Source organism: Sebastes umbrosus, chromosome 14, assembly GCF_015220745.1.
Source record: "Sebastes umbrosus isolate fSebUmb1 chromosome 14, fSebUmb1.pri, whole genome shotgun sequence".
Classification (NCBI taxonomy): Eukaryota; Metazoa; Chordata; class Actinopteri; order Perciformes; family Sebastidae; genus Sebastes; species Sebastes umbrosus.
Genome location: NC_051282.1, coordinates 20,251,193 through 20,273,211, shown reverse-complemented (window position 1 = coordinate 20,273,211; position 22,019 = coordinate 20,251,193). Strand labels below are relative to the sequence as shown.

General features: G+C 41.6%; 1 long non-coding RNA gene across 2 annotated transcripts in view; it reads left to right on the top strand.

Annotated features, from left to right (window-relative positions):
• The window catches only part of LOC119501462, a 117,904-nt gene that overhangs the window by 21,310 nt on the left and 74,575 nt on the right, over positions 1-22,019 (top strand). For both annotated transcript variants that reach the window (XR_005209828.1, XR_005209829.1), the window contains exons 4-5: positions 10,472-10,534; positions 10,818-11,027. This is a non-coding gene — a long non-coding RNA (uncharacterized LOC119501462). The remainder of the gene's footprint in view (positions 1-10,471; positions 10,535-10,817; positions 11,028-22,019) is intronic.

The following is a 22,019-nucleotide window of genomic DNA, read 5'->3' as shown; positions in this document are numbered from 1 at the left end:
TGTGACGGTGAGGAATACCTTACAATGTCAAACAGGTAACACTTTTCTCCTAAAAACTTTTTTATCGTATCTAGTTTTCGTCCCTGGATTCAAATTGGTTTCTTGTGTCTTTTGTCTTAATACGGAAACACTTAGAGAAGACGATCTCATGGGTCTGAAAAAAATCCCTGGCAATGAAGTATCTAAAAGACACCCTGTTGATTTGTTTCTTATTTAATTGTCTTCGTTTATGTGTGTGTGTTGGTGTGAGTATAGGTGTGCGTGGCCGCGTGTGTCCTTATTTGCTTCTGTTTGTCTGAGTCTGAAGCCACGTGGGTGCATTTGGTACATTTCATTGACACTCACAGCAGCAGTCAGCGCATTGATTTCCCATTGGTCGGTGCCAGTTGAGTTTACAGAAGGAGGTGCAGAGGTAAAATGTCTGCTTTCTCTCCTTTTTTTTTTCCATCTGCAGCGGTCACACCATTCTTTACTTCTTCTTTCAAAGAAGAAGTAACTTTGGAAATCTTGACTTTTGCCTGCAGCTCTTTAAGAGACATTTAGTCTAAAACATTAACAATAAAGGATCATAGGTTGGCCTTTGTGTACACATACTATGAGTATCTGTGAATACTGGGAATCATACTCATCACACATTACAAGAAACAGGATTCAGTCAGGGATTTTCTTTGTTTTGTCTTTCCTCACACTATTGGGAAGACAACATAAAAAGACTACATACATAAAATTACACCAGAACTAATCTAGTATATAGACCATATATGAAACGTACCCTGCAAGCTAGTTCAGCAAGCCACTCTTAGTGCAGCATTAAACCAATGCATCCATTTAATCAGTCACTGCTGCTACTCCTATAGGATTTCAAAGCCCTTCCTCCATCCCCACATCCACCTGTGGGCTCTGAGTCTGCTTTCGCCTCAGGGGGATGTTCATATTGTCGCTTCCCTCTACCTTGGTGCTTCCTTGTGAGTACCATATTTAGGATATTTTATATTTTTATCACCCATCTCTAAATGTACATTTTGAAGTTTGGATTTACAGTCTTTGTCCTCTTTTGTTATTTGGATGGACATTACATGGAGTAATAACTTTAAAAAATACCAAGACAAAATAAGAAGGAGTGAATTTTTATTGATTATGTGATTCTAGAGGGAAGTTCACATTGATTTCAGTACAGTCAGAGTTTGTTTGGAGCCAATATGAAGCAGCCATTAGCAGGAATGCATCTTTAGGCATTGTTTTCAGAATGAATGCCTGTAACTGTACTGTAACTACAAGTTAGAGTATAATACAAATGACATGCCACAAGTTTCATTTGGAAACTCAAATGGCCTGAACATGCAGAAGGCCAGAGGGCTCAGCACTGTTGGGATTTGGCCTCCTCGCTGGTGTTGTTGCCCTCAGAGCATGGCGGCTCCTCAGAGGCCATCGTTGTGTACTCCAACATCTTCTCAAGCCTGCTGGACACGCAGGCCTGTTACATGGTCCCATGACAACTCACTGTGACATCTTCCTTTCATCTGTGTTCGTGCCGTTTCTTCTCGTCCATGGTCTTTCATCAAGCTTTGTCTTTCTCTTTCCCCCTAGAGCTCTCTGTCATCACTTGAGGGCCTCACACTTGTTTAACGCTGAGAAAGAGAGGATGGTAAAGGAGGTCTGCTGAGAAATAATTTTGAGTTTTTATTTACACCTACTTTTCCCCCCTTCGTGTTAGACTACAGCTGACATGATCTTTGAGGTCGCATGAGCAGTTTCGGTGTTGGAGACGGCCTAGAGCTTTTAGGTGTAAGTGTTTGTGACAAACTGACAAATTCAGAGGCTCTGTGTCACAGCCTGTCTGATCGCCTTTCTCTCTAGCAATCTCTTGATGCCTGCTTTCGTCCTCCTCGGACGGAGCGAAGGCCCAGCGGACAGCTGTGTTTAGGGCTTTGATCGAAGACAGATCGTACAGAGGTGGGAAAGGAGACATGCTGTAATCACAGAGATGGAAGGATGATGTCAATCACGGCGTCCGGTGGCCCGGTAGAGGAAGGAGGGATGAATACGGCCAGAATTGAAGGATCTTTGGTGTCAGAGCAGGAGCCACCCTGTTTCTCCTTAGTCTCTAAGAAGAATCAATCTCTCCTGGATATAAATTCACTCACTCTTCTCATGTCATTCAGCATCTAACTTTATCCTCCTACCTTTCCTCTTTGATCCCTTCTCATCTTAATCATTGCCACAATTTGGACAGACAGTATAATGTCAGACAGTTTGTTCAGTATTCAGTTTGTGTGGTGTTCACAAACTCTTTCACATTTGAATTGAAGTCTTGAATTACGCTTTATACCTTAACAAATGTCTACAGCCATGCTAGCAGCTCTGTGAGGCTTAACAGGTATAATGTTTACCATGGTCACCACCTTATCTTAGAGTTAGCATGTTAACATTACCATCCATAAAGCCATGCCTCTATATGAGTGAACATTGTAGTAAGTAAATACAGTATTGGTACATTTCTGTTTTTGGTACTTTTTATTGACCACTAAAGTTGGGGGAGGCAGTTTATTTGGCATTATTGGACAAAAAATCCATAATAACCTTTCAGCATATTGTAATACAAGTTTACTGGAAAAGGCAAAGAAAAAAAAGATGCCAGGATGTGGAAATACACATCAGATACACATCTCCCACCAGACGGGCATGGGCATATGCATGTGCTTCATACAGTAACCAGTACGAGTACTAGTCATTCATTTCCAACATCATCCCGATCATGATTGTGATCTCGATGCCGTTCTGTTTACTCTGCAAACTCGTGGACCCGTAAAGCCCTTTGAGATGACATAATGTGACTCGAGGCTCTAGCGAGCAGAGCTATAATATCGGCGAAGCGTTTCAGAGATGGAGAGAAAATGTTGCTAGTAGTTTAGACTTCTGCAAACCGTAGCCATCACCGCTGTGCCGCAGCGCTGAGCTCACGCAGATGTCTAAACTATTAGCATCTCTGAAAACGCTTCGCCGATATTGTCAGACTCTCTTTCTGATAAGTCAGTCTTCCTTTGTTGGGTTGCTTTGCAGTGTGGGCAGTTGTTGCCAATGCTGGAATAGCAACTTTTCCTGCAGGATATTCCGCCGTTGAATCAGGCTTTCACCATCTGAAGGATCGTGCAATACAAACATCCAATAGGAACGCTCTCTCTCTGAAATGACCTGTGATCGGTCAAAGTCTCCCGTCACAAGCTAGATTTTCTAAAGCCTGAAAATAGAGTCAAGAGTGGATGCAGAAGTCTAGTTTTCTCTCAGACCACGTGAATTACAAATTGGTGAAAGTTATTTGATCAATGATGGCCAAAAATATACTGCCTACCCCAGCTTTAATACAAAGCAGCAGTGTTTCAACTTGTACCCAGTTCATGAAAGCTTTGCTGTTGCGCTCTTAAGTACCTGCGTTGCATGGGAAGTGATGCGCTTTACATTACAGCCACAGAGTCTGAAAAGACAAAGTAAAGCTGCATTTACAAAAACGAAAAGATATCAAAGAACTAGACACATTTGTTATTGATGTGATCTCTAAGAAAATCATTGCCTGAACACCTCAGCAGTGACCATTTAGCAGCGGACGTGCAGCAAAAGTAAAAAAGACAAGATACAAGTCACACAACAAAATGGCAACTGCATTCATGGGACGTGCCGTGTTGCTGCGTGCTCGCGACACACAATAGAGTCCCGTGTCTTTGCTCCTCAGTCTCTTGGAGGCAGGGAAATAAAAGGGAATTTGATTTCAGAAAGGTGTTTTACTCGGGAACCTCTGAGGGGCCTCTCCTGACAGTTCTACTTCAAAACCCTCTGCACAAAGTGAGGTGGGGCTGTCGCCAGCGAGTCCCCACAGATACGTCAGAGAGCTTCAAACTTTAAAGTATTTATTTATTCATCCATATCTGTTTGTTTGCATTTTTCATAGTCTCCTTTCCTACTTTGGGGCTGTGTGGAAGCTTCATAATCAGTGAGTTCGTCTTGTATTGAGTAAAATCTTAGAAAGTGGTGGTTTAATTCTGAATTTGTCACCTGTTTCCCCTCATGACTTCACGGGGAATGCACATAATTGCGTCCTGAGTTGCTTTAACTCCAAGTAAGAAGTTAAATCCTCACTACGGCCTCTATTGCTGTTGGATGTTAAAGATACTCTGGCGTCTGAAATTTATTGAAGCGCCATCTTTCAGCTACAGCGAGCACACTCCAGTTTTCTTCAGAAAATGTAGCTTCTTTCTGGTTTTTATGATTACATTTTGATTTGTTGGTTTGATAGATGGGCCTTCGGTGCCAGCCAGGCTCCTTTTCACTTCGCTCTGACTGACTGTGTGTAGCAATTTATTGTCAACACTGTTACTTATGAAATTATTAATCCCTTAATAATAGACAGTTAATTCTTGCATGGGAGACAGGATATCATGCTGGTCATTTCACTGGCTGCAAGATATTGACTGCCTTGGTCATATTTCATCAGTGGTTCAATCTGATTTTTCCCCACTTAAAATTACACTTGGTGCTGACAATATTCCCAACACAGATAGATCTTCATTTTTTATATCAGTTTTTTACTCTCCACACACAAATTTGACTTCAGTCAACATATTAGTTTCCTCCTCCCATTTTTTCTCCTCTCATTTTCTGTTTCTTTCTGTCTTTCTTTCCGTTTTCACGCATCAAAAAGAGCTTGATGGTTTGACAGGACGGGCCCTAGAAACTTGCTGCCTCCCAGCAGACCCTCCGAAAGTCTCTGCTCCCTCATTGAACTGTTATCTGCCCCATTTCTGGGCTTTTCCATGGCAACCAGGAGCCGGCGAGCATGTGAGCGAAAAGAGTGAGGTCTCCAGTGGAAGCAGCATCTTGTCTCAGACAGCTGTCTGCTGGAGAGACAAAGGAAAGAGGGGAAAAACAGAGGAAAGGGAAAAAGTTTGGGAAAGTTGTTTTCCCCCCTTTAGCATGAAAAACAACTTAAATGGATGCAATTCGCTGCACAATGATCTGCAGCTGCCTTCAGTTAAACCCCTCTCAGTCCTTGAGCCCTTCCTTTAAAAAAAACCCTTGTATTGCAGAATTTCGCTGCTGTTTAATGACAAAGCTGCTGACGAACACACGACAATAGTGCTTTCTCCTTGATCGGTTCCTAAGCAACCTGTTCACTTGACGCAAGCTGCAACTACTGACTGACAGTACTCAAAGTTTCATCTGTGGGACCCCCCCCTCAGTGGAAGTAACCCACATTTCACTCTATTTTAAGCTTAATGTCAGATGTAAGGCATTACCAAAACATATGGGTCTCTCCACTCAACATGTATCAAATAGAGCCCGGTTCCCTGGAAAGCCAACATGTACACTTTCTTACACGAGAGCCTCTCCTCACAATCCTTAGTCCTCTCCTCTCCAGGTTCTTCACTTGGATGTGGAGCGACAAGGCGACTTTAAAGTCGGGTTACGCCTGCGTCTTCCGTAGGATTACACCAGAATCCCAATGGTTTTAAACAGTCACACTCTGCCACTCAAAGCCAGACATTTTCGTTTATTAAAGGAGCTTGGGAGTCTGTGGTGACAAGTGAAGCGTTTTGTAGAAACGGAATGAGGGATAGAGAAGAACGGAATTTATCAACTAGGGGTTTTTCCTTTTTAAAAGTTTCAGTCTCAAGACTTTCACAGCCTTTGTGGCTGTGTTTAGAAACACAGTCACAAACATAGCCCAGGGACACGGTGGCCCTGAGGACTGGGAGGGAACAAGCAGTCAGAGGCAATCTGTGAGTGGCGATAGCCACGTCTTTATAGGAATGTTTTCCTATTAAGATTACTGCTTGAGTTGGAAGAAAAGAGCCTCCTCATCTTTATTGCTTATAAAAGGTTGATGTGAGGGCTTGTTTTTTCTTTCCAACATAATCACAAGGGAGGACGGGTCATGGATGAGTAAAGAGAAGAAGCATCACATGATTAGGAGGCAAGGGAATGCCAGAAAGAGGCGCTTTCCATTTGGAGGAAGGTCATTTGTGCTCTTTTGTGCATATATTCTTTTCTCAATGCAAACGATTGGGATAGTAAATTTATTAGCATTCATTTGATATAAAATATATGTTATTTTGAATATGAATAGTATGTTATTTTTGCAGATCCATCTCTGGCCAGCCTTGTGTCTATTATTTTCAAAGAGCTAATTTTGCGAGATGAATTGTGTGCGGGCAATGAAAACACTCCACTGAAGAGTTCTCATCCTTTTTCTCCATTCACCCATTGTTACCACTAAATCTATTCTGTGTTAATAACAACAGGCTGACAACTAGGGCTGTCCTCGACCGAAGAAGTCCTTAGTCGACTAACACACACGATTTTTTCACAAAGAATCACACAAAAGCACCACTTTAAATCTTGTGTTTACCAGAGATGTGCTCATACGTTTCTTGGAAATAAACTATTCAGTATGAAAAAAGGATAAAAAAAAAAACAGACTAATCGACTAAAGAATTCTTAGGGCGCTCCCACAAGACATAGTCCGTTTGGCTACTCCGAATCAGAGTGAAATTTATACTATTGGTTTGTTTTCTATCTATTTAGTTCAGTTTCACAGTGCACAATTTAAAGTGGACCAAATAAATTAAAAAAAATTGCTGAGGGGCGTTTACGAAGGAGCGAATTTATCTTTTTCGTCTCGAGAGCTGTTACTTCTACGCAGGGAATCACAGACTTTGAAATATTGCTGTCGAAGTTTTTTCACTTTGACTCGGCACTGATTGACTGTGCGCACACGAATCCCTTCTCCTTCAGTTCATCTTGAATGACTTTATAATCGTCACTATTTTTGCGGACTTTATTTAGCATATTCTGTATGATCTCTTTGGCCCAGATGTCAAGCAAAAACCAGACTTCTAGTGTAAATCTTTTTATTACATTTTTCAAAGTACATAGTCAAAACAACATACCAAACAATATAAGGTGCACAACACAGACAAGTACATACGTAACTAAAATACTAGAGAAAAAGAAAGAAGAAAAAAAAAAAATAAATTGTGGAACACTACTAAAATAACATACATTTATACATCCATACTTGTGTGAATGTGGATTTTGAGAGTGTGTGTGTGTGTGTGTGTGTGTGTGCGTGTGTGTGTGTGTGTGTGTGTGTGTGTGCACGTGTGGGTGGGGGATGGGGGGGGGGATCAGGGGAGCCTACATCTGCTGTTTAGATACATAGTCATGTTCAAAGTAAAAGAGAAAAGGCCGCCACACTTTGAAAAACCTCTTAGATGAGCCTCTTGTTGAGTATCTAAGTTTCTCTAGCTTTAAATATGTCATTACACTTTCTATCCATTGAGAATGCGTCGGTGAATTGTTGGATTTCCACTGTAGTAGTATTAGCCTTCGCGCTAGCAGTGAGGAAAAAGCCACTGCATCAGCTTGAACCAATGACAGTGAGACTTCTGGAGGAGCTACCCCAAATATTGCAATTGTTGGGTCTGGCTGTATTTCTTTACCACTTTGACTCGGCACTGATTGACTGTGCGCACACGAATCCCTTCTCCTTCAGTTCATCTTGAATGACTTTATAATCGTCACTATTTTTGCGGACTTTATTTAGCATATTCTGTATGATCTCTTTGGCCCAGATGTCAAGCAAAAACCAGACTTCTGCAGAAGAAGGTCCAGGTCCGTCCACTCAAGTTAACCTGTCGTTTACCTGTGTCCATCTCAACAAATGAGCGCACAGACAGCGTTAAACGGTCCGAGACCACCTCTCGCAAGCGATCTCAGAACGGTTGTTTTGGTCCGCACCAGAGTACGATTGCTGCGTTCACAACCGCCCAAACAAACTAAAGGTTGGCTTGTCAAAGCGCCCTTAGTCGACTAAGACCAAAGTGACCGATTAGTCGACTAATCGACTAAGAGGGGGCAGCGCTACTAATTTTGAAAGATGACTTTAAAAGTGTTTGTGCGATCAGCATTGAAAAAACTCCACTGAAGAGTTCTCATCCTTTGTGCAGATTTATTCACACTCTCCATTCACCCATCATTACCACTAAATCGATTCTGTGTTTTTAACAGTCCTGTGTGAATGGCAGCATTTATCACCTTGCAAGAATAAAGCAAACAAAGATGGAGGAAACACAGCGACATGACTTCCCTCTGTCCGCCTCAGTGTAATCCAGCTTGTGAAAACAGACAAACTGCCTCCTCTGTCAGCTTCACTGTGTTTATCTTCTGTTCTTTCTGTCACTCCCTGCTCATCGGCAAAATGGTTGGAGAGAGTATGGATCCGGTTCATGACAATCCATCATTTATGACAAGTACACACAGTAATCTATTTTAAACAGCAGGGTGTGATGCTGATGATGCGTGGCAGAAGAGGGTATAGAGTATGCACACTTATGGGCGTGTGTATTGATAATCAATTTTCTTCATTTTAACCACCGAAGGAAAAATGAATCTTTCCAGGAGTGTTGCAATCTTTGAACTTCTTTGCATTGTGGTTTTCTGTATTGACACCTCTCTCCGTTTAGAGTACTGGAAAACTGGCTAAATTGAAACATGATGGTGGAAACGCTTCTAACAAAGTCCATTTAGTCGGCATCCGTCTTATTAGTCACAGCCAAATGAACTGCACATATACTGAGATAAGTAATGGAGCAAACACGCCCAAAGTCTTATTGTATATCGATCTGTCAAAGACAGAAGAAGCTGCAGGAAAAGCAGAATCACAGTTTGTGACGTCGATAAAACATACACATGTAGCACCATGTATATTTATGACAGTAAACTGTGGCTGTCTGCACGAGGTAGAGTATGTGCTCTGGATGAAGGAAGGCTGAAGCATGTAGGGAGAGAGGACAGACCCGCAGGTCTATGTGATCTCCGTTGTGATTGGACAGCTGGGTGAAAAAGTGACAGTGACAAGTGCAGAGTTTTACCATTGGGCCTGGACGCTATTCAATCTATTTGAGGTTGTAGCGGGCTCAGTTTTAAAGCTAGAGTGAAGATCCTGGCATCGAACGAAACTAGAAAACCCAAGGAATCCATTGGTACCATGTCTTACTAGCTTGTCGAGAAGGAAACTAAATAATGTTCCAAAGTTCCGCTAAATTTTGGCAAGGAAAAATTGTCATAGCCATTTTCAAAGGAGTCCCTTGACCTCTGACCTCAAGATATGTGAATGAAAATGGGTTCTATGGGTACCCACGAGTCTCCCCTTTACAGACATGCCGACTTTATGATAATCACATGCAGTTTGGGGCAAAAACATACAGTATAAATGTGTTATATTTGCCTATTCTAAAATGTATGTATTTATTTATTTCCGGTATGTTATTTATACTATGACAGTTTTTCTAAAATTAAATTAAAAGAATTGCGATATATTACCTTGCTTACAGTATCGCAATATATCACAATATATTGAATCACCACCCCTGTATCGTGATACATATCGTCTCTCCAGATTCTTGCCGACACACAGCCCTACAGTTAACAAGACAGAATCACACAGTTAACCTCCTGTGTTGGTTCTTGCTTGCTGTGTCTTTCAGGGATGAATACATTTGAATAAACTGTATTTTCTTCTCTGCAGCCTTTCCTTGGTTTCTTCCTTGTTTTAATTTTTGCTTGTTAAAGAACAGTCCTTGATGTTGACATTTCATAATTTTAGATGTGTGTGTGCCCTGCAACGCTTTTTCAGATGTCATTTATTTTGAGAGAAGACTGTGTTAAAAATCCATATATCTAATTTATAAAGTAGTCTCCAATTCCTTGTCCTCTAAGCCGCCATTTATTTAGCCTGTTTTCCTGTCTCCCTCTCCCGGTATCCCATCATCACCCTCTCATCCCTGTGCTCTCAGTGGCAGTAAGCCCGTGAATTCCAGACCATTCTTTGGAGATATCTGTGGGCTTTCTTCTTGCTCCCAGCCCCTGTTGCTACAATTTCAATCTGCCTGCCGGTTTGAAGGGGCTGCCAGGTGCTTCTGGCTCAACCATATGTCCTCTGACACTGTCTTGGGGATGGGGGAGCAGGGGAGAGAGGTAGGAAGGGGGGCCAAAGATGAGGCTATCTGGAGCTACCTCTGAGAACTACTCTCCCTGAAACTCACTTGGCTGACATGCGGCAAAAACACAACCCACCAAAACCAAAACCCTGTCCCTAATTCTCTCTTTGAGCCAGCCCTGAGCGGGATTCAGATATATAGGGATGGCAGCGAGTTCTTCAGCGGGTCCCCACGGGGTCGGAAAAAAACAGATCCTGTTTCAGCGAGCCAGTTGGTTCGGCGTGGCGCAGTGACCGCATCGCCATCTTCGGCTCGGAGTCTGTCAGTCAGTCAGTCACAGTCTGCTGGCCAGCGGCTCCAGTGGTCAGGCAGGAGTTCATTCTTTTCTGGTGTCTTTGTCTGAATGTTTCTCTGACTGCCAGACACTTCCTCCAACTCTGAAACCTCAGCCTGTGCCTCTTTCTCTGTTTCCGATCCAGGGCTGTGATTCTGGGCTGAACTAGTCACACCGTCGGTCCAGCTGCTTCTCCTGCCGCCTCGAGGTAAGGCCTGTAAGCCCGGTGATAGTTCTGCTTGCACAAAGGCACAGTCACACACACACACACGTTTATGCTCAAATGCATGCGCATACACACATCAGAGTTTGAAAGCACTTGACAGCAGAGTAGCAGCATAAACAACAGCTACATCTCCCCTTTGATTTGTTTCCTAAAACTCTCCAGTGCAAGAACGGCTGTTGTTTCGAGTCTAACAGAACTAACAACAGGGGTTGTTATGCTGAGGCTGATTTATTAAGTATCTGCTGTGCCCTTTCTCGTGTCACAGCAGCAGACGCACATTCTCCCAGAGGTCCGAGCAGCCCAGCGGTGTCCTGAAGTTCCCAGGACTGCGGGATGCGTTGTGACAGACTTTAAATGTGAGGAAGAGGAGCCCACGTCACCCATCACCTCTGTGAGATGAAAAGCCCCGAAAGCAGCCCGCCACCCTGCTGGACACAGCTCAGCTGTTATAAGAAGTGTTTGACAGGAGTGGCAGGTACTTGACCTTCTCTCTCTCTTTTCTCTCACTCTCTTGCTCCGTGTCGCTGCTCCGCCACAGGCTGACCACTCTCGCCCCCCAGCCTCTCGGGTGTTGTCAGGGAGCTAACAGTCCCAGTGCGCTGTAGTACGCCTGCGTTTGTTTATTCCCTCTATTTTCAATGAACACAACAGAGGAAGCCTTGTGGTGGTGTTGGAGCTTGCAGGTGTGCAGTCGTGCATGCTGTGCCACATTAGTGGCGAGGTGAAGCTTCCAGGTCTGGGGAGAATTTGTGAGTGATGTCAAAGGTCAAGGGAGTAAGAGGGAGGGGAGAAGTGGGATTGCTGCTCCGTGGATGCAAAAGCAGGAGGGCTCAAATTGCATAAACATCTTGTTACTGATGTGGAGTTACATGAAGATTATGACATTACAACAACAACCACTGGCTAAATCAAAGGAGACTCAAACATGCTAGGTTGCCTACTGTATTCTGAGCCTAGATCTGCATGACTGTGCGGGGAAAGGCGGTTGAATTTTTAACAGCCTTGATGCACATTTCCATTTCTCCGGCAGACAGTGTCCCATGTATTCATCTCTCCTAACAATGGTGAAATGTCAGCATACTTTCAGGCTGCTCTAAATTAAACATTCATCCCCTCTGAGTATACAGCTATAGAGCCGTTCTTGCCGTCCCCTCCCACACTATTTTTCTATTTTCACAAAGAAGGCTTCGGCCAAATGAGGAGCGGGACACTTTCTTTCACTTTGGACCAGATGGTAAAGATGTCGAGTTTTAAAAAAATGTACAAATATGCCAAATGACTATTGTCTGGCTTACTTTCATGGCCGTATCCCAAGTGTCCCAGGCCTTGATATGTGCAATGGCCAGGAAAGTTGAAGACAAGACTTAAGATGGGGAGGGGGATATTTTATTAATGGGAGCTATTAATATTCCATCGCAATGGGACGATGGTGTGTTTCTTTTTGCAGAAGCATAATGAATAACTGAGCGCCTCCACGGTACCCGATTCCTCAGCATGAATATTCAGGCGCTGGTGGTGTATCATGGGAGAGTTGAGAGCCTCTTCTCTACCCTGTAGTGGATCACACCCGAGCATTTAGCCTCACCTCTCTATCCCTCTCTTATTTCCATCCATGCACACTCAGACCAGTAGCATCTGGGGACCGGCGCCTATAGATCTGACGCCTCGCTCTCAATAACGGCTCTTCGCCGAGGCGGGATTGATTGATTACACTACTGTGGCTTTGTGTGGGTTTTTAATTGATTGATTAATTGTGGGCTTGGGCTGAGATGTGATTGATTATGAGTAGTCAGCAGTGGGTCGGAGTCGGGCTGTCAGAGCCGACGGGGTGAGAGGTGAGCTCTTGTGGCTCCTGTAATATGCTCGTCCTTTTATCCAACAATCCCACTTTCATCTCTCGTTCTTGGTCCAGCCACACGTTCTCTCTGCCCTGGTCACCTCTCTTTTCCTCACCATTTTCAGTGAGCATGTGTCTGTGTTCACATGTGCGGCTGCCTAGAGCTCTTTATGCCCTGTTTTAGCCAGCGGAGTGTTCAATATCGTCAAGTCAGTGGCAATCAGCGAATACAACAAATGGCTCCTTACAAACCTCAAAGACATATATTTCATAAAGCCCACGCAAGGAAATAGAAACATTAAGAGAAGGGCAACAAAGGGAGGTAAAAAAGGAAAGATGTATGTGACAGTGAGGAATGACAAAGAAACCTTATTCAGATATGATGGTGTAAAAGAAATAAAGAATCAATTTGACCCTAACATAGACTAGGAAGGGCAGACAGGTAAATACAGTGACAAACAAACATTACAACGGGAGACGTGTCATTGGCAACAAAAAGGGATGGGGAAAAAAATTGATTCACCTATGTATCCACAGGGATACGACATGCACCCTCACATTTTAAATCCAAAGTGGTAAACACTACACTTATAGTAAAGTGTGGAAACACTTTGGGTTTCACACATTGACAGGAAAAGCAGAGCTAGACATCATGGCTACAGCTGCATGCTAACTCTGTCATGGACAGGAAACGTTATCGTATTGCGGTCACTCTCATCTCCGTGGTCAACTACTACAACTGTGGAGCACCCATATACTAACATTTATGTTAAATGCATTCAAACGGCCCCGATGGAGCTGATCATGGATGTATAAAGAGAACCGAGCTAATGGGAGAGCTAGCAAGGACTTGGCAAAGTTAGTGGAAGTATACACGTGTGACTACGTCCAGTTTTCAAAATAAGGTGTTAACAAAGGGAACTGTATATACAAAATACATATAAGGAAATAAGATTGATTGGATTATATTCACCAGAGGTATAAAACATTACATGTCCCTTATAGATTAAATAGAAAATACTACTAATTTATGAGGGAAATGTCTTTCTTCTTTAATTTTTGGGTTGCTGGAAAAAAAATTAATAAATAATGCCTGACAATGACTGATATATTTGACTTCAGAACATCTCTAAAAACATACATGCTGAAAATCAAACATTTTTACTGTATTAATTTAGATATTTTCCAAAGTAAAAGTCCCTAGAAGTGTATGATTATATGATTTCACTTTTTTCCCATTGTCTAGTGTTAAAAAAGTTCACAAAAATCGCAGTAAGTCGTAATATCGAATCGCAATACATATTGAATCGGCACCCAAGTATCATAATAGTATCGAATAGGGAGACAGGTGAATCGTCCCAGCCTTACAAATGATAGACTGTCCCACTGGGCCGATAATTAACAAAATTATTTGCTTAATTCTAATTCTAGCAGACTGAGATTGGGGGACGGTCAGGGGACGGTCAGGGGACGGTTGGGGGACGGTCGGTGGACGGTTCGGGGGGCGGTTGGGGGACGGTCGGGGGACGGTCGGGGGACGGTTGGGGGACAGTTGGGGGACGGTTGGGGGATGTTTGGGGTACTATGACCAACACACAAAGCTTAAAAGCGTCACAGTCATTTTTCAAGTTTCATTAAAATCTGATCAGTGTTGTTTCAGGACGGATAAACAGATAAATGAATTAACAATAAAACAAACAGGGAACAAATGGATTAACAAACAAAAGAACAAACGAGCCAAGAAACACAAAGTAGCAAACAAAGAATTAAATGAACAAATAAATGAATTAATGAATGGAGTGTGTGTGCTGGTATCAGTCACAATCTGCTTGTCGGTCGTCTCCATAGACAGAATCTCCATTCAAAATAAAGGTTCACTCCCCTCCTTTGGTTGCGTAAAGGGCAGGATGAGCATCTTGACAGTTAAAGGCTTTGTCTAATCGCTCGTCAAATTGGGGATAAAACAGGAACATGCGCTCTGTCTGCTCAACATGTCTCACAGGGAAATGTCAGAAGCAGTTGGCGAGGCACAAACGTTATGTTTTGCTAATAAATATCCTAAAGCTGCCGTAGGTGCTTTCAAGATTAAAGAATCAACACAAACACTGAATACATGTTCATGCATATCTGTTAAAGATATCTCATGCACCATTACGTTATTAAAGAAAGTGTATTGTATTCCTACTTGTGCCAATATGCTGCAGAAGCCCTTCTATTACAGTCTAAATGAGGGAATCGACAAGACATGCTTTCTTTAATGGAAACATATTCCTTTTTTGCTTTTTTCAATCATAACTCCGGTCTAAGTTGCTTCAATATATGTTGAAGAAATACTCTTGCTTCCTGGAGTTATTTGCCAATTGATTCTATCAGATGTGTTTTGTGTGCTGCATGTTGGCCAGTGAGAATGCATTTGGTCTGTACCTTGATTTGCTATTGCCTTAAGTAGCCTGTAAATAGCACAGCTTGTGTTGTCTTTAGGGTGGGTATCTGTTGTTTTTTTTTCCGATACCGGTGCTAAAACAATACTTTTAAAACATTACCGGTGCCTAAACGGTGCCTGAACTGATACTTTAAAAAAATAAAGCACAAAATGATGGTTGATGACATTAAAGAACAGCTTTTATATTGAATGAATGAAGCTTTGACGTTTCTAATTATTCGGTACAGCTCTAATTAGTGCTTTATAAATGCAAGATTTGCAATCAACGTTACATTACCAACCTGAGGAATGGATGCTGTCGTGCATGGTGTTGGAGTACTTTTGAGTGAAACATAGCCACTCTTTAGACCGCTTAGCTTCAGGCATTTTAACTGTGTTTAAACTTTAATCTAGCTACGAGTTAACGGTACACTACCTGCTATCACTGCGAGCGAGTGCAGTGTTAACTAGTGATGGCACGTGACGTGTGGTAACGCTTCTGTTACCTGTAACGTCGGAAATCTGTGTTGCCATTCGGTTCGATAAATACCATGTTGGCATTGGGTTTTGGTGTCAAGCCCTAGTTGACTTTCTTTCCACTTTGAAAAGTCAACATGGAATGAAAACATTTGCACATGGTACCTTTCTGCCCTTTAAATTGAGCATTAAAAAGCAAAAATGACTCAGTTGAATTTCTGAATTATTATGTTTGCCTTACTTTGCTGATCTCTTAGATACACGTGTTTAACTGATTCAGGAGGTACGTTGTGATATAAAGGCCCAAGAGCAGGCATTCAAAGCTGTCAGTGTTGCGTACAGTATGCTGTTATGTTGAGCGGCCTTGAGCCGAGAGGAACTGACTCTTTAGGGGCTGAGAATCACAGCGAAGAATCACTCATGATGTGATTTACTGTTTCTGAAATTTGCCAGGATCTCTGTAAAAATCCTGCAAAATGTCCTGGTGCTGTCTGCTCTTCTCTTCCTGGACAGTCCAGAGAGAAATGTGTGTGAGTGGGCTGCATATCACAGCCACCTGTCAGCCACACACACTCCCAAACGGGGTGGATGATATTATGAAGGTGGCACCGTAATATATCACATATTCTGCTGTGGAACAGACACAAATCAAAAAGAGTCAAAAGAGCACATAAGACAGGACACCTTTACATTAAAACACACTCTAGAGTCTCTTTTAGGTGCTTATTATAAACATGCATTCATTCTATGACACCTCTTCAACACCGATTCCTGTTGAGCAGGCAGATGCCACAATGTACTGCTGCAGAACAACACGGCATCATGCGATAAGAATAAATCTGGAGATACAGTATTGGTCATTTTTCCCCTGACTGAATGGAAAGTAAAGGCCCCTGAAAATGTGACTTCAAATCGTACGTATTTCTCTATAGCATAAAAGCTATAATCAATATTTTCATAATAACAATGTATTAAATGACAATGTGACAATGTGCTTGCAGGTGGTAGAGACCAAAAACAGAGCTAAAATATTGGACGTACATTCTCCAGGTGACCAGAAATGAATGCTAATATTGCTCCGTAACTCCTGGATGTAAGCAACCAATTGCTAACAAGTTCGCCATATCAATTTAAAGGTGATGATATGTCAATGTTGTGTTCACAACTTGTTTCTGCTGCCCCGCAATTGGCCAAAAAAAATCACATATTGCAGGTTAATTCAATATTCATGACTAAATAAGCAACGGTCAAAGTTAAAAATCATCATTAGGTATTATTTGTTAAGAGTATAACACTCAAAAACTCATCAGGACTGTGTGGGTGTGGTTTGATCAGATTTGATTAACAGTCACAAACCATCAACAGTCATCACATTTTCATTCAAATGTTGCTAAATCCTGATTGGTGCAAGGAGGTATGTGACATCACCTTTTCCCAGCTGAGATCCATGCATTATAAACATACTTATAGCACTGTATAATTATAGTTATAAGCACTAAATATTCTTAATGTTTTATAACAATACTCATAAAAAACATTTTATAATGACTTATAAGGTCAAGTATCATAATACTTCATAATTAATGGTAACCCACTGACTTGTTTTTTCAATGATCATAATGTATTTTAATTCCCATAGTTGTGATACATTATAATAACTATTATAATGTATTATAATGAGATTATACGTTACTCTAAGTGGTCATTGTTTGCTTTAAGTAAAGTGAAAATTCTTTTTACAACATTTTATGTTCTTGCATAGATTTAATATTTTACTTAAAGCAAACAAGGACCACTTAGAGTGACTTATAATCTCATTATAATGCATTATAACAGTGATTATAATGCATTTTAAAAACGATTATAATATATTACAACTATGGAAATTATAATACATCATGATCCTTGCAATTGACCAGCAATTATGAAGTATTATGAGACTTGACCTTCGAAGTCAATACAAAATGCTTTTTAATATGTTATGAGTATTGTTATAAAGCATTAAGAATATTTCTGAGTGCTTATAACTATAAGTATACAGTGCTATAAGCAGATTATAACACATGCCAAGTATGTTTTTAATGCATTATAAAGATGGACATCATAGAAAGTGTTCTGCTAGTTACTGTGTTCATGTAGGTTCTCATTACTTATAGTAAGAAGCTGATAGAGAAAGTTCATTACATACCCAGCTGGCAGGTTTACATATATCTAGGCGATAGATGATCACATGGCTGATGACAGCCCTGACCCTCTCTTGGACCCCTCTCTTGCATCTAATTTTCACTCTGTCACCGAGTGCTTTGTAGGTTTCATGGGCAGCTGGTGGACTTGCTTGGACACTGCAGACAAGAAAGGTCCTGTCATGTGCTACAATTCAAATCAACACCATCAGTATATAGCCTTAGGTCTGATGGATATGCTGCTCAAATTAAATCAGTGTCTGACTCTGATGTTGACAATGTACTCGGCCGTCCATCTATAGCTCATAAACAACAGTTAGTGAACCTGTTTTGAGTCCTTGTCAACATTTCTTACGTTCTAACTTGAGGTCAAACTATTTCTTAATTTTAAAAGTTGTGCCTCTAATGTTACATCATCAGCACTTTCTTGGATCAGTCATTTTTCTCAGTTGTTGTCACTTTACTGCTTACACTGTAAAAAATGATATATTTTTTGGGGCTGGTTTCCATTTGTCACCTAGAGATGCTCTACATTTGTCACTTTTTTTCTGTGGGTTTTCCAAGATGTCTAACGATGGTTATGAACATGAACAATAACCATTCATCAGATATACCGGAGACACATTTGAGACGTGGAGTGTGTTTAACGGACTCCTCATTTGTCTTCAATAGGTAGTGGTGGAGGAAGTAGTCAGATCCTTTACTTAAAGTTACAATCTCAAAGATCTATGCTTCGTTCTCTTTGGCGGCATCTATGGCGATAAGCGGTAATTGCATGTGTCTTTTTAATGTGTAATCGTGTTAAATATTCATGTTGAATCTTTAAAGGGATAGTTTGGGTGTTTTGAAGTGGGGTTGTATGAGGTCCTTGTCAGTGTATCACCTACAGCAGACTGCTGTCGGCACACCCCCAGTTTAGAGAAACAGACAGCAGTACCAGCATGGTGCCTGTTTCTATAAGCTGGGGATGTGCCGACTGCCATCTGTAGGTAATACACTATGGATAAGTACCTCAACTCCACTTCAAAACACGTCTGTAACGTTCAAAGTAGTAACTGTATCTGTCAAATAAATGTAGTACAGTAAAAAGTACAACATTTTTACCTAAGTGCAGTTCTTCCATCACTGTCCATCGGTGTCTTTGTCCAGAACTTGTGTTAACAACTACTTGTGTCAAGTGTGAGAGAGGCCTGTGGTGTTTTGAGGTGTTTGTTCGTAGCGTGTAGCTGGAGGTGCGTCAGGCTTTGGCTTTGTGCAGCCTGTAGGTCCCCTATGGGGCCCAGCAGCAGAAGCAGTAACGGAGTGAATGCTACTAACCCTTCCTGCTTCCATTAGAGACAGAAACTAGAGGATTACTGCCAGGGGCAAGGCTAATGACTGTCATGGCCACAGAAAGCCGATTTACTGAAACCGTGGCAGGAAGGCGTGAAGCCAAAATCTCCCACTAAGACCCAGTGTGAGGGGCCTTAATAATGGAGACACTCTGCTCCGTCGTCTGCTCTCTTCAGTGAAAAAAGTTGTAAAAATCACAAAGAAGAGTATGCAACATATACATCTTGCATGTTCTTTCTCTAGCAGTATTTAATCAAAGAGTAAAAAACCAACAAAAGCATGCATTTAGGAGTCGCAGCCTCCTTTTGAGAGGCACAGCAGAAATAAATAGTCCCATCATCATTACTAACTCATAAGACATAAATCACTGAAGATGATGGTGTTATAAGTGAGTGGGAATGTTACAGTAACAATACAGTTGTGAGAGGTATGTGATGGATGTGTTGAAATGTTAATGCTGGTTGAGGCGCCATGCAGGAACTTGACGGCGTTCATGTTTCCAGTGTCTGGGTTTGGTTTTGCAAAGAAAAGCCATAACTAAGACGTAATCATTGGAACCAGAGGACACATGATGGGATTTTTTTTTGTGGCATGTTCAGGAGTAATACCCAGTGTGAAACACAGCGCCGAATGCAACGAGAGCCGTCCCCGCTGCCGAGATGCCTTTATATTCCACACAACACCATCGAGAGACACTTCAGCTCGGTGACATTTAAGAATATCTGATCTGAGGAATTTCTTATCGTTTACTGCTGCTTCTCCTTTTCCTTCTCTCTCTCTCTCCTTCTCTTCCACCGTTGGAGTTGTCCTCCCTTGCTCCCTTTCCTGTCTAAATAACATGCACATGCACACACACATGCACACACACATGCCTGGGCATTGATTTGGCTAGTTCAGAGAGTACAGGGGCAAGGGAGAGCACTCATGGAGAAGTTTGTACAATTGATCTCTGGAGGGCTTGAGATGCAGGACCCGCTCAGTCTCTCTCTCTCTCTCTCTTACGCTCACTCTCTCCGTCTCTCTTCTTCTGCCCTTTTGTTTCCTCTGGCTGAATATGCATTTTGTGGATTAGAGTGAAGGCAAGGAGGAAGAGGAAAAGGGAGGACACTGCTGCTCTGAGTCTGCGGGATCTCAACTGTGGAGTTTGTGCAACAAAAAAACCCTCTTTTATCCTCGGAGGAAGTATCTTGGTTGACTTGGCAGGACTTATGGATGTTAGACAGTGTGTGTCAGCTTGCAGATTAGTGCTTTCTCCAATTCCCCTTCTCTTAGGGAATCCATGGTGCTGTAGTTTAAGATTACAAATAAGGGAGAGATTTTACCTTTGAGTTTATTCTTGTGTGTCCCTGCTACACACTGTCTTTCTTTTTGTTCTGCTTATGCACAATATCCAAATATGTTTTATCATCGTGCAACAAAGAAGCTATAATCAATATTATGGATCACATTACTACTTTATTGTAAAAGGTTTTGCTCGTAGTGATGAACCCACAGACGATTGTTACCTGACTCTGCAGTTCCCCACGACTCTGCAGAGCTTTATAGCGTCGTTCAGCTCATTGTTTAGCAACTTAACACAGCGGAGCATTTAGCAGCTAAAGAGACAGAGATTTCCCTCAGGAGTTGGTGGAGACTGAAAGCAGAGTTAAAATTAGGGCTGCAACTAACAGTTATTTCATTGTCGATTAATCTGTCGATTATTTTCTCGATTAATCAATTAGTTGTTTGGTTTATAAAATATAAAAAAATGGTGAAAAATGACGATCAGTGTTTCCCAAAGCCCAAAACGACATCCGCAAATGTCTTGTTTTGTACACAACTCAAAGATATTCAGTTTGCTGTCATAAAGAAACCAGAAAAATATTCACATTCAAGAAGCTTGAATTAGAGAATTTTGAAAAATTACTCAAACCGATTAATCGATTATCAAAATAGTTGGCGATTAATTTAATAGAGTGGTGCAGGGACGACGTATTTTTGTAGGCCAAGTTGGCATCAGCCTGGGTTCCCTCGACAATTTGTATCTTTTATTGGCATAAAATACTCTCAAAATATGAGTGTAGGGAGGTGAAGAGAGAGTCTGTAACCATAACTGACCATATAACATTATTTAAGAGGTGCTGGATTATTTACACAATATTATCATATGTGTATTATAATTAACATGATATCAATATTTAATTTTTAAATATCATGGTTATCGTTAATATTTATCTTATATACAGTATATGATATAATAATAATATATAATATATATATTATATATATTTATAAGGTTTATCGGTAGATCCTATACAGAAATTCTGTATATCCGTTGCGACTATGAAATTAATTAATATCATAAATTTATCTGAATAAAACTTTTACAGCTTCTTTAATTTCACTGCATCAGCGGGATCTTCTAACGTATGGAGGGACGTTATTATAATACTTGTGTAACAGACTGCTGTTACACAAGTATTAAATAACTGAAATAACCCGTTTGAGCCTCCAGACTCTGATCAGGGAACAGCAGGAGACTTCAGAGCTGCTCCAGAGCTCAGTTGTAAACAAATCTCTGAACTCTGCTTGGTTCTTGAGAAGCTGTAGCGTTTATTTCCTGAGAAACTGAACAGGAGCTGAACATTTACTATTACATTCCCATCCTGTTAATCATCGTGTGACCCTTTTAGATTTGTCTTGTGGCCCCTTGTGGGAGTCATGGATGTATAAAGAGAACTGGATACAGCGTTGGAGGCCAGCTCCCCGTTCATTCCTATGAGAGTTACTCAGTGGCGCATGATGCCAAAATGGCTCTACTGCGGAGTGATAAAGTACCCGGATCATCCAGCTTTCTTCCGCATCCATTTGGCCCATAGAGTAGGCGCAGTAGCGTTTCCTTTAACTCCGCCTCCCAGCCCTTGGTCCAGCCGCGGTCTGGGTCTCATTCACATGAACGGAGGAAAACAAATAACTCTGGATTCAGCTATTAGTGTATTTTACTAATTTTGTTGGGCTATTCAAGTGTTCGTACTGGGAAGTTGATTTAAAAAGTATTTTTGGGCCCAATGGAATCACGTAATAGACACGAAAGTTGTAGTACCGACATTTGGCCACTATGAAGATTTGCTACAAAGCCTGACGGTCTTCCCTGGTGGTGGGAGTCCTGACCCCCATGTTGGGAACCACTGCGTTACCATAGCCACGGAAATACTGGCTGTCAAATGTCTATTAATA